General features: G+C 38.0%; 1 pseudogene; it reads left to right on the forward strand.

Annotated features, from left to right (window-relative positions):
* Positions 1-6617: 6617 nt before the first annotated feature.
* LOC122749194 lies at positions 6618-9533 on the forward strand (annotated as a pseudogene).
* Positions 9534-14061: the final 4528 nt, after the last annotated feature.

Below are 14061 nucleotides of genomic sequence, written 5' to 3' on the forward strand. Positions count from 1 at the left end.
CATTACAAAATGTAAAATAAATAATTCTGATTATATTAAATTAAAAAGGTTTTGCACAAACAAAACCAATGTAACCAAAATCAGAAGGAAAGCAGAAAGCTGGGAAACAATTTTTATATCAAGTGTCTCTGATAAAGAACTCATTTCTTTTTTTTATTTTTAATTTTTTTAATTAATAAAGTATTTTATTTTTTCCCCGTTACATGTAAAGATAGTTCTCAACTTTTGTTTATACAAGCTTTACAATTTCAGATTTTTCTCTCTCCCTCCCCTCCCTTCCCCCTCCCCTAGACAGCAGGTAATCTGATATAGGTTTTATATATATATATATATATATATACATACATAATAACATTAAACATATTTCTGCATTAGTCATGTTATAAGAGAAAAAATCAGAGCAATGATGAAAAACCTCAAAATAGAAAAAAACAACAGCATCAAAACCACAAGAAATAGTATGGTTCATTCAGCATCTATACTTCGCAGTTCTTTTTTTTTTTTTCTTGGATTTGGAGATCCTCTTCCATCACAAGTTCCCTGGAACTCTTCTGTGCCATTGCATTGGTGAGAAGAATATAGTCCATCACAGTAGATCAACACTCAATGTTGATGATACTGTGTACAATGAAGAACTCATTTCTTAAATATATAGGGAACTGAGTCAAATTTATAAGAATTCAAGCAATTCCCCAACTGATGCATGGTCAAAGGATATGAACAGGCAGTTTTCAGATGAAGAAATCAAAACTATCTATAGGCATATGAAGAAGAGCTCTACATCACTTCTGATTAGAGAAATTCAAATTAAAACAACTCTGAGGTAACACCTCACACCTATCAGATTGGTTAATATGACAAAAAAAAAGAAAATGATAAACGTTAGAGAGGATGTAGGAAAATTGGGACACTAATGATCTGTTGGTAGAGTTGTGAACTGATCCAACCATTCTGGAGAGCAATTTGGAACTATCCCCAAAGAGCAACTAAATACACTTCTATCCAGAAATGCCACTACTAGGTCTATATTCCAAAGAGATCCTAAAAAAGGGGAAAGGACCTACACATACAAAAATATTTATAGCAGCTCTTTTCACAGTGGCAAAATATTGGAAATTGAGGGGATGTCACATCAATTGGGAAATGGCTGAATAAGCTCTGGCATGTGAATGTAATGAAATACTATTGTGCAATAAGAAATGATGAGCAGGTAGATTTCAGAAAAACCTGGAAAGACTTGCATGAACTGATGGAAAGTGAAATGAACAGAACAGGAAAACATTGTACACAGTATCAGCAACACAATGATCCAAGACAAAGGACCCATGATGGAAAATGCTACCCACATTTAGATAAAGAACTGATGGATGCTGGGGGCGGCTAGGTGGCGCAGTGGATTAAGCACCAGCCCTGGATTCAGGAGGACCTGAGTTCAAATCCGGCCTCAGACACTTGACACTTACTAACTGTGTGACCCTGGGCAAGTCACTTAACCCCCATTGCCCCGCAAAAACAAACAAAAAACAAAAAAAAAGAACTGATGGATGCTGAATGCAGACTGAAGCCTACTTTTTTCACTTACTTTATTTTTTCGTGTTTTTTTTCCTTTTGAACTGTTTCTTCTTTCACAACTGTGACTGATATGCATATATATTTTACATAATCACATATATATATAACCTATATCAAATTACAATTTTAGGAAGAAGTGAGGGAAGGGAGGAAGGGTGACAAATCTGGAGCTCAAAATCTTATAAAAATGAATACTAAAATTGTCTTGACATACAGTTGGGAAAAAATAAAATACTATTAAAAATAAAATGGTAGGGGTTGGACTTTTGTTGTTTTGTTGTGTCTGATTCTTTGTGACCCCATTTTTGGTTTTCTTGGCAAAAACACTAGAATGGTTTGCCATTTCCTTCTCCAGTTTATTTTATACATGAGGAAACTGAGGCAAACAGAGTTAAGTGATTTGACCAGGGTAACACACCTAATAAGTGTCTGAGGTCAGATTTGAACCCAGAAAGGTGAGTCTTCTTGATTCCAGGCCCTGAACTCTAACCACTGTTACCACCTAGCTGTCCCCAGTGCTGGTCTAGGTGATCTCTAAGGTTCCTTTCAGGTCTGAATCTCTGATTCTCTAAGTTGTTCTGCTAAGTCTCATAGGGCAAGACTAGGAGCAAAAACCAGAAGTTTCAAAGAGGCAGATTTTGGCTTCATAAAAATTAAAATATTCTAAGAGTTAGAAAAAATAGAATGGACCGACTCAGCAGGTAGTGTTTCCTAACACTGGAGGTCTTCAAGGGGATCCTGAATCATTAGGTATGTGTGCTGCAGAGGGCATTCCTTGGATATTGATTAGAGTAGATTGTCTTTGAATTTCTTTCTAAATCTGAGATTTTATGATTCCATTGAAGGTTCATTGATTGAGAATTGGGGAAAAAAAAGAAATAAAGAATTGGAAGGTACCTGATCTGGTTTGTACCTCTCCCCATCCACCTCCAAACCTCATTTTACAGATGAGGAAACTGAGACCTAGGGAAATTAAGTGACTTGTCAAAGATCATACAAATAGGAATCACCAGAGACAGCATTTGAAACCAGGTACTCTACCTCCTGAACCACTGCTTTTCCTTTTTCTTTTTCTTTTTTTGGTGAGGCAATTGGGGTTAAGTGACTTGCCCAAGGTCACACAGCCAGTTAAGTGTCAAGTGTCTGAGGCTGGATTTGAACTCAGGTCCTCCTGAATCCAGGCCCGGTGCTTTATCCACTGCGCCACCTAGCTGCCCCTCTTTTTTTCTAATAAATATTTTTATTTAAAAATTTGAGTTGTAAATTCCTTCCCTCCTTCCCTTCCCCCTTCCCTGAGGCAGTAAACAATCATATATAGGTTATACATATGCAATTATGTAAAACATCACCATATTAGTAATTTTGTACAAGAAGACTTGAATAAAAGAAAAAATGAAAGTGAAACATAGCATGCTGCAGTCCGTGTTCAATCAATATCAGTTCTTTCTTTGAAGGTGGATAGTATTCTTCATCATTGGTCCTTTAGGATTACCTTAGATCATTGTATTGCTGAGAATAGCTAAGGCTGTTCATAGTTCACTGAACAATATTGCTGTCACTGTGCACAGTGTTCTCTTGATTCTGCTCACTTCGCTATACATCAGTTCATATAAGTGTTTCTAGGTTTTTCGGAAATTGTTCTGCTTGTCATTTCTTTCTTTCTTTTTTTTTTTAGTGAGGCAGTTGGGATTTAGTGACTTGCCCAGGGTCACATAGCTACTAAGTGTTAAGTGTCTGAGGCCGGATTTGAACTCAAATACTCCTGACTCCAGGGCTGGTGCTCTATCCACTGTGCCACCTATCTGCCCCCTGCTTTTTTTTTTTTTTTACATTGAAATACCACTATAAAAATTTATTTATTTTTTTAAAAGTTCATGGCTCCCAGTTAAGAGGCCCTTGGGTTAGAGGATTTTTACAATTCCTTCTAGCTGTAAATTTTTCCATCTTAAAACAGGCCTTTGTTCAGTAGAAGCTCAAATGTTATATGGATAATATTTGTCATTCTATACAGGTGATTTCTTACCCGTTTTTATTCTCTAAAATCCTGCTACATAAACATATGGATTGTTCACTAACATTTGGTTCAAAAGATTGATGATCAATAGCTATGTCTTTACCTTATAGCCACAAATTGTATATTTGTAGTATGGTACAGATTAGTGGTTCCCAACTTTTTTGAATAAGAAGGTCACTTTTTTAACACAAAAAAAATTCCTTGCTCCCTCCCCTTAATCATAGGAGGAAGTTAGGTAGAACTGTGGATAGAGTTCTGAACATAGGGTCAGAGAGACCTGAGTACAAATCTGGCCTCAGACATGTAAGCTGTGTGATCCTGGGCAAGTCACTTAACCTCTCTGTGCCTCATTTTCCTCAACTGGAAAATGGTGCCCCCTGCTTTTCATTTCTTATAGCACAATAATATTCCATTACAATCATATACCACAGCTTGTTTAGCCATTTCCCAGTTGATGGGCATTCCTTTGATTTCCAATTCTTAGCCACCACAAAAAAAGCTGCTATCAATAAGTTTGTACAAATAGGTCCTTTCCTCTCTTTTGGGATGTCTTTGGGATATAAACCTAGGAATGGTATTGCTGGATCAAAGGGTATGCACAGTTTTATAGCCCTTTGGGCATATGAACCACTGCTTTTCCCCTTCCATTCTGTCTCCCAATGTGCAGGTGACCTCTGGGTTCTTCTATGAAGTCTTTGCTAATAATCATTCTAGCCCACAGGGCTCTTTCCTTCCTCTGAATCTTTAATGTTTGGTGTCCTACCATACATATTGCCTCAAATTGTCCTTGAAACGATCATCTATATGTCTTATCTCCCAACTAAACTTTTTGTATTACCCACAGCACCCAGGACAGAGCCTCATCCTCAGATGGTGCTTAATTGGTTAGTAAAGTGATAATAGTAGGGACCAGACCTATAAGGAGACTTATAGGCAAGAGTAAGAACTTAGTTCAAACTTTAGGTAGAGACACTGGAGGATTTTAAAGAGTTAGAGGCAGGAGAAAAATCCATCCAAAAGGAGGCAAGCTATGCTTTTAAAAGTACTTTACAGGGATGTAGTGAGGCAGTGTCAGAAGAGTGCTTTGAACTTCTTGAAAGGAGGGCCCACAAAATATACACTATTATTATACTCACAAAGAAATAATGAGCTTCTTTGAATTAATGGATCTGGAAAACTGAGCTCTTGAGGCTATAAAACTATAGTCTTCTGAGGACAAGTTACCAATCCTGTCCAACCACCCTTTTCATGCACTCACATTATAACTTTAGACTACTTTTTTCTTAAGCTTAATGTTGTAAACTTTGACTTCTCTTGGGAGAAGTTTAATATTCTAGTTGCCTGACAGTCACCCTATATATACTATATATACTATATACTTACCCACTTATACAAGTTAAAATGCACCAAAATAGAAGACCTGTTGACTTTTGTGTTACTGGTCTGTTTTGATGCTTTTGCAAATACCCCCTCTAAGTACCATAATTTCTATTAAGAACTAGGACAGCTACATTTTTTAAAAAGGGTAATATGTATATAGTACACATAGTTTACACATACAATATATAGTATAGATATAACATATATACATGGACCAATACATATATGCTATCTGGATGAACACATACAAGTATATACATATATAAGGATGCTCTCATTACTTCTGCCTCATTTTTTTTCAAAAAGGGTAATCTACATATCTTTATATAGATGGGTAGCTATCTATATTAAGACAGGTAGGTATCTATGTCTGTGTCTGTGCCTATGTCTATGTCTGTGTCTATATATTTATCTAGAGAGAGAGAGATACGCAGATTACCTTTTTCCAAAAAGAGCCTTAGAGGGGTTTTAGAAAAGTATCAGATGGACCAGTAACACAAAAAGCAACAGATCTTCTATTATGGCCCCTTTTAACTCAAACAAGTGGGAGGCTCAGGCCTAAAATTTAGCAGCTGGGGCAAGAGCATGGGGGAGGGGAAAGAGAGTAGGGATAAAGAAGGAAGAGAAGGGAGGGAAAAAGTTTCTGACTGTCAGTCACTAGAGGGGTTAGTTGTGCCTTGGGCATGAAGAGCTTCAGGCCACTTCTGGAGGAGGAAGGGACATAAGTCATGTTCCTCTGGAGAGGCTTCCCTAGATCTTGGAGAGACATTGCAGTACAGTGGAATCAGAGGACCTGAGTTCAAATCTCAGCTCTGCTATTTCATGTGTTTCCTTGGTCAAGTTGTGTAAATTCACTGGAAATTGGTTTTCTCATCTTTAAAATGAGGCAGTTGGACTAGATGACTTCTAATATCTCTTCTAGTTCTTAATTGATTATGCCATGACTTGGCATGACCAGCTTCTCTAAACTCTCTGTCACTCTTTCTAGTTGCTACCATATTCATGAGCTTCAATTGCCCACAAGGCTCACTGAGGCAGGTGAGAATTATTTGTAGTATGACCCATGGCCAAGGTCCCCTCTAAGGATTCTGGGCTCACATGACCTGTGTCCAAGCCTGAGGGTCCATTCCCTTAAGGTAAGTTTCTTTCATTGGCTCTTTGCCTATATCCTGAAGTAAAACTCCAGAGTCATCTCCAAAATTAAATTCAGGCATGGCTTGTTTTTATGTTTTCACACATGTGGATATTCATTTCCCAGCTAGGCACTTACCTTAAAATTAATTTTCCTAAAGCACAGATCTGACCATGTTTCCCCCCCCTTAATGGCTTCTTATTATATTAATAAATATAAGTTCCTCTGTTTGACATTTAAAATTCTTCATAAGGTGATTCCTTCCCATAGTTCCAGTTTAAAAAACCCCAACATATTTCTTCCCTCCATGCACTTTATTTCTTTTTTACTGAGGACAGGTCAGAGACTAGTGACCTTGAGAATGGATGATTCCAACCTGGTAGGTTACCCTTTTGGTAACTGAGTTCAAGACTTCTGAAGTTCTAGAATTCCCAAGACATTGGGAGTAACTAAGTTTGGACGTTTGCAGTCTGGAGAGGGAAGAGCATAGACTTCTTGCTAATGAACTAAAACCATGCCATGAGGAACCATGAGATCCGGACTTTGTCGGCCCTCCATGATATTGCTATAAGTTGTCCAAATAGAGATGGTCTGAGGTGAATTTTTATTTCTTTGTATTTTCTTTGTATTTCCTTGCTGCTCCTCACACAGGATGCTCCAACTCCTATCTCTTTGCCTTTGTATTCACCCTCTGTCCCCTAACCCTAGAATGCTCCCTTATTATCACTTCTGCCTCATAGAATATCTGGCTTCCTCCTTTTGTTGTTGCTTGTCCTCCATCACGAAGAGGATCATGACATTGGGAGGTGATGTCATGACTTGAAGTCAACTGGATTTAAGCGAGGGAGGGCTGGGGGGTGGCTAGGTGGTGCAGTGGATAAAGCACCGGCCCTGGATTCAGGAGGACCTGAGTTCAAATCTGGCCTCAGACAGCTAGTGAGTGTCAAGTGTCTCAGGCCACATTTGAACTCACCTAACTGCCCAGATTTCTTTTAGATTCAGTTCAAATGCCACCTCCTACCTGAGGCATTTCTTAGTCTCTCCTCTCTGTTCCCCCACTCCACCCTCTGACTACTAGTGCCTCCCCTTCTAAGGCTGACTTCTGTCTCCTCTGTATTTATCATGTATGTACCAATTTATATATATATATATGTGTGTGTGTGTGTGTGTATGTATGTATATGTATATGTATATATGTATATGTATATATGTATATGTATATATGTATATATATATGGTCTCTCCCATTAGAATGAAAAGCTCCTTCAGGCCAGAAACCATTTTTTACTTATTCTTTGTATTTCCAGCACTTAACACAATTCCTGGCACATAGTAAGAGCTTAATAGATGCTTGCTGATTCATTGATAGGACATTTGATTATGAATCAAATTGATTATCAATTTCAATAAAAGATGTCCCAGAGTCAATAAGATTGATTATGGGACTTCCTTTATTTTACCCATGAGAGCACAGGACCTATGAAGAAATATAGAAATAGAAAGCATTCAGCCTGTTAGACTTTGCCCAGAAGGTAACAGCATTTTGTGGAACTGCTAAATGAAGACTCCTCATTCACCTCAGACCTGCTCTATTTGGACAACTCATAGCAATATCATGGAGGGCTGGCAAAGTCCGGATCTCATGGTTCCTCATGGCATGGTTTTAGTTCATTAGCAAGAAGTCTATGGTCTTCCCTCTCCAGACTGCGAACGTCCAAACTTAGTTACTCCCAATGTCTTGGGAATTCTAGAACTTCGGAAGTCTTGAACTCAGTTACCAAAAGGGTAACCTACCAGGTTGGAATCATCCATTTTCAAGGTCACTAGTCTCTGACCTGTCCTCAGTAAAAAAGAAATAAAATGGTAGAAGTAGGCACCCAGGAAATAAAAATGAGAGAACTCCCTACCAGGCTTACCCGGGCAATCATGGATTGATCACTGCATGCTTCTCCTGCACATCTCCATTCCTATTTCCTTTGGGGAGGAGAATGGAAAAATTCCCTTCCTATCTTCTGTACTACATTCTCAAAGTCAAAGAAAAAGAAAACTCTGGAAAAGAAAGGGATAAAGTATTTTATAACAATTTTATAGGAGTTCTCAAAAGATGAATTGTGAACTATTAACAACCATATGAAAGAATGTTCCAAATCACCAACAATAAGAGAAATGAAGATCAAAATAACTGAGGTTTAGGGGCAGTGGATAGAGTACCAGCCCTGGAGTCAGGAGGACCTGAGTTCAAATCCGGCCTCAGACACTTGATACTTACTAGTTGTGTGACCCTGGGCAAGTCACTTAGCCCTAATTGCCTCACCAAAACAAACCAAAAACAAAAAACCTGAAGTTTTATTTTATGCTCAGCAAATTGGCAAAAATGACAAAATATGAAGGGGTTGTGGAAAGATGAGCACACTAATATAGTACTGGTAGAGCTATAAATTGCCCCAACCATTCTGGAAACAAAGTGGCTAGAATGTACACACCCTTTCATTTAGATTTTCTACTGCTTGGTATGTTTCCCAAGAAGGACAATGACAAAAAGAAAAAGGGCTCCCAAAGACAGAAAAATATGGCAGCACTTTTTGTAGTGTAAAAGAACTAGGAACAAAGATGCCTGGTTTGGTCACGGTGAAACAAGTTGTGATATATGATTATAATGGACTATCATTATGTTTTAAGAAATGATAAAAAGCAAATCTCTCATCTTTCTTTCTTTTCCTGCTCATCAAGATAGCAAAAAGAAAGAAGACCATGGAGAAGAAGGTGACCTCACCTCTACTGTTGTAAAGAAATAGGAGACAAAGAAACAGCTTTAGCCTTGGTCAGACTAAAAAGGACTTGATCTGCTTTGTTATAAGGCCTCAGTACATTGGACTGCGGTATCAAAGGTTATCCTTTATAACCATTTGAAAGTGCCACCAGCAATCAACCAGTTCAAAACCAGTTGTTTTTTTAATCATTAGACAATCCACTCAACTGATCCACAAGCACAGAACTGAAATGAAGCAAGGTTAGAAACCAAAGTTGCTCTCTAGACTTTGTAGAAAGCTTCAGACAAGGAGGTATGCCTACCAAGAGACCACCCATCTTCAGAGTCTTCTTTGCTGTTACTACTTAGTTGACAGAGAATGCATATGACATGGACCTCATTCTTTCTACCTGCCTTGTACCAAAAAATGAGGGCTCCTTACTATATTATCAAAGGAAAGGGCAAATTGTATGGCTTAATTCACAAAAAAGACTGCACACACAGGTTAATCTTGAAGACAAGGGAGCCCTGGCTAAGCTAGTAAAAGCTATTAAGACCAATTATAAATAACATAAAGTGAAATCCATTATCATTGGGGTGGCAGTGCCCAAGGTCCAAACTCAGTGACGCATATTGTCAAGCTAGAAAAGACAAAAGCTAAAGAACTTGCTATGGAACTGGGTTAAATGCGTCAGTTTGATTTTTTCCCCTACATAAAAATGGAAATTCCAACAACAAAAAAGAAATGATGAATACACAGGAGCATGGAAAGACTTATGGTAATCTATGCAAAATGAAGAAAGTAGAGCCAGGAAAACTATACACAATGACTATAAAAATGTAAATGAAAGAACAAAAGACCTGAAACTAAATTTTCTACAATTGGAATGCCCAAGCTTGTCCCAAAGAGAAGACATAAAAGGCACTATGAGTATGGGAAACCATGAGTGTAGAACATAGCATATGATGTCAAACTTCTTTTGTTATGTTGGTTAGTTTTGCTAAACTGTTTTTTCTCCCTTTTTTTTCTTTTTTGTTATAAGACCTGGTTCTTAGAAAGGGGAGGAAAGCAGGATATATTCAGAAATGTAGCTGTCATAAAAAAGACAGCAATATAATAAATTTTAATGAAGTTGATTGGGGGACTCATTGAATTGATTGGGAGCTTTTCTCACCATTCCTTTACAGTTGTTTTATAGGTGGCAGTAGATTCCTACTTGTATGGTTGATCTCCCGTCACCGATATCCTAAGGCATGGAGATGCTATGTATTTGGCAGTGGAGGCAGAGGAATTAATCAAGGACTTTGAACATGGGGTTATGACACTTTCTTTTTGTTTGTTTGTTTTTTAGTGAGGCAATTGGGCTTAAGTGACTTGCCCAGGGTCACTCAGCTAGTAAGTGTTAAGTGTCTGAGGGCAGATTTGAACTCAGGTACTCCTGACTCCAGGGCCAGTGCTCTATCCACTGTGCCACCTAACTGCCCCAATGACACTTTCAATCAATGGCAGGGTGGTAGAATTGAGCAGAAAGAGGGGCTTGGCAAGAGTCCATAGTAGAGACAGCCTACAAACAGTGAGCCTCATCTCCTAAGTTTTTTAGACTATCAAAACAATCACATTCATTTAAATGCTAAGACTCTCTCTACAGGACATTTCAGTGAATGTCTGTGCTAGGCCTATTCACTGGCACGGTTAGGCTGACACAGTATTGGCAAGCAGCACACATCTATGTTTTAGAGACACAGGAGTTAAAAGAGTCAAGACACCGGGACATAAATTATTTATCTCTTTACTGAGCTTGCCCCTTTCCCTCAGGTCCAGTTTTCAATAGCCGGATGAGTGATTCACTAGGTCACTAACAGGATAACAAGCTGTGTGGAGGAAGGAAAGAATTGTGGCTAAAAAATCCTGAATCATTAAAGAACTTTGGGAAAGAAGATTTTTGTGCTGGATCCCTGACAAAGGAGCGCTGACCCTGCAAAAGGGTCAGATAATACAATTTAAAAATTATAGGGATATAGGGTAGGGAATGCCAAGCCAGCATAACGGGAGGAGTAAAGATGGGGTGGGGGACTGGAGCAGGCCTACACAAATTATTGCCAGGTTGCAAGTAAGGCCAGTGAAATCATCATGTATGTGTATGCTGTATAGCAATTTTTGAACGGCTAGATCATAGACCTATCATGATTCATCACTAGAGCAGAATTACCAGAGAGCCTTCTAGTGAAAGACACATCCAAGATGACTAGTGGAAACTCATTCAAAAAAGGGGAAAGATTGCAGCAACTCTGCAATAGGCCAGGAGCCAAAATGCCTATATCTTTAACTGTCCAACATGACTACTGAAATTGTAGGGTTGGGATCCATTTCCACAAGGCAGGATAGCCACTGGAACTAAGGGGACATCTTACTAGGTCCTGATTCATATGAATAACACATCCCACGAAGTAGCCACATTATTTGAATTCATGCTCTTCAAAGTTAAAATTTTATGTAAAATATAATAATGGGTTCTAGCCCAAAGAAATACGTAACAAAATTTTAAATACTTTTTTATCTTTGAGTAGTTTATCAGCAAAGGATAACTAAATGTATTTCTGATTCAAGGTTATTACCAAGCAGTAGAATAGAGAAAACAAAATGTAAAAAAGAATATTGTACTTAAAGATAAACCTATATTGACAATATGATGAAAACATTGTTATATTATTTAACATATTCGAACCATGTAGACTGAATCACCTTCTCTTTCTTTAAATCTTCATATATTTTCTGGGAGGTGCAAAAGAGTATTATCCAAATCTTAGAGAAGAATTTACATGCTTTGTTTGATGTTAAAGTCAGCAAGCCATAATTATTTGCTTTACAACTTCCACAGTTCAAAAGACTGTGGACTCCTTCATTTGCACAGTCAGCTTTTCCAAATACTTGTTTATCTAAATCAGGGCTTTGTAAGCTTATACCACTCACGATCCCTTTTCAAAAACCCGAGAAATTTTTACAGGACCCCAGGCATATAGATATATAAAATAAGTACAGATAACCTTTTTGCTGTTGCCAAATTTTTGCAACCCATATGGGGTAATAACCCACAGTTTAAGAAGCTTTGATCTAAATGAAGATCATCATTGGTCAATTCTTCTGAGTACAAATCTAGCAGTTCTGTGACATAATCATTTTTTATTTATTCAAAACCAATATTTCTCTCCCTTTTTTGCTACTTCTTCTGTCAGTCTGTTTTGGAGACAGAGAACCTTCAAAATGACTATTTGTACAATGTGACAAAATGTACTTTCACGCTACTCCATCCTCAACTGTACTGTCTGCCTCTTCAGTAGTTTTGACATTAATGCAGTTGAACTTCAATTTTTAAAGTGATTGAACCAATCAGCTTGTACTAAAAGTTCCTTCACTATCCACTTCATTTCCATTTTCTTTCACTGTCTTAAATAAACTTAAAACTTTTGTCCGAATGGATGCTATGCCAAGAGAAACATGTATTTGATTGCAGTCTTCAAACCATTCTGGTAAAAGACACTTCATTTTTATCATTGTAATACTTCTGTTCCTTGGTATTGTTCACAAACCACAAAGAGCTGTACAATATTGTCTTAGTCTTTTACTTGTTTTATATGTTTATATATAAACTTTATAAAACTATATAAAATTCTACACATGTATATAAAATTAAAATATTTATGTGCTCATATATTCATGTTTTATAATATTCTGTATTGAAGATGCAGGCATTCTGACACCTTTTTTGGAGTTAATTTCATCCATGCTATTCAATTACATCAAGTTTTTGCTTTACTGTAATAAGTTGTTTTTTTTTTTTTTTAAGTGAGGCAATTGGGGTTAAGTGACTTGCCCAGGGTCACACAGCTAGTAAGTGTTAAGTGTCTGAGGCCGGATTTGAACTCAGGTACTCCTGACTCCAGGGCCGGTGCTCTATCCACTGCGCCACCTAGCTGCCCTGTAATAAGTTTTTTTAAAAAAATGCTGATGATATTTCAATCTGAAGAATTCTTCTTTTTAATTGTGTTAATGGTTCTATTTTTAAAAAAATTAATACAACTGTTGGCAATTTAGTACACATAGTGGTCATGTGGGACAATAGTCAAATATAAATTGAAAACACAATAGTGTATTAAAACCCTCAACTAGTTCACTGAACACATCACATTAATTGAATTGTCTCACATTAAATGTGATATGATATAATTTTGTAATTCACACTAAATAGAATTTTGCTTTGAACTTGCATTAATCTTTTTTTTTTTTTTTTTTTTTTTAGTGAGGCATTTGGGGTTAAGTGACTTGCCCAGGGTCACACAGCTAGTAAGTGTTAAGTGTCTCAGGCCGGATCTAAACTCAGGTACTCCTGAATCCAGGGCCGGTGCTTTATCCACTGTGCCACCTAGCTGCCCTGAACTTGCATTAATCTTGATGTAGCTGTAGTAGGTAGCTCCTGACCCAGAGGGGAATCACTGTTAGGAGTAAGTGCATGAGGAAGGCATCCCAAGATACAATGAATAGAGAGGCTTGGGGAAGGATTTTAAGAAAATGTTGACCAGATCTCTGCTTTCATCTTTGTAGGGAACTCTAGGTGAGAAATTCCCTATATTGAGGAAGATCAATGCCTGTTCTGCAGGGACTAGTATCAGAGAGTTGCCTGAGGGCACTGAGCCACCCAGCCATTATGTGTCATTGCTGGCCTTCTTCCATCCAGGTCTTCCTAACTAAAGCACTCTACAATGCATCTCATAATAGGCCCTTAATTCTGTTGTTAAATGCACATAATTGGGGGCAGCTAGGTGGCGCAGTGGATAAAGCACTGGCCCTAGATTCAGGAGGACCTGAGTTCAAATCCAGCCTCAGACACTTGACATTTACTAGCTGTGTGACCCTGGGCAAGTCACTTAACCCCCATTGCCCTGCAAAAAAAAAAAAAAAAGAAAAACGCACACAGTTTTAGTGCCAGAAAATTCTACTCTATGGCACATATTTGTTTTGTGATGTCACAGCCTATGTTGTAGAGAAAGGCTTTAGTAGATAGGAAAATATGGTGCTGCAATATCCAAACCTTGCTAAGTCACATCACACCTTATCTCTTGCTGTCCCTGCTCCCCTCTGATGGAAAGGCTTGCCTCTGAAATGGGATCATCCTTGAGTGCGATGGTGGCCCTATACTAAAGCTTCAGCTTTCAAAG

Source organism: Dromiciops gliroides, chromosome 1, assembly GCF_019393635.1.
Source record: "Dromiciops gliroides isolate mDroGli1 chromosome 1, mDroGli1.pri, whole genome shotgun sequence".
NCBI lineage: Eukaryota > Metazoa > Chordata > Mammalia > Microbiotheria > Microbiotheriidae > Dromiciops > Dromiciops gliroides.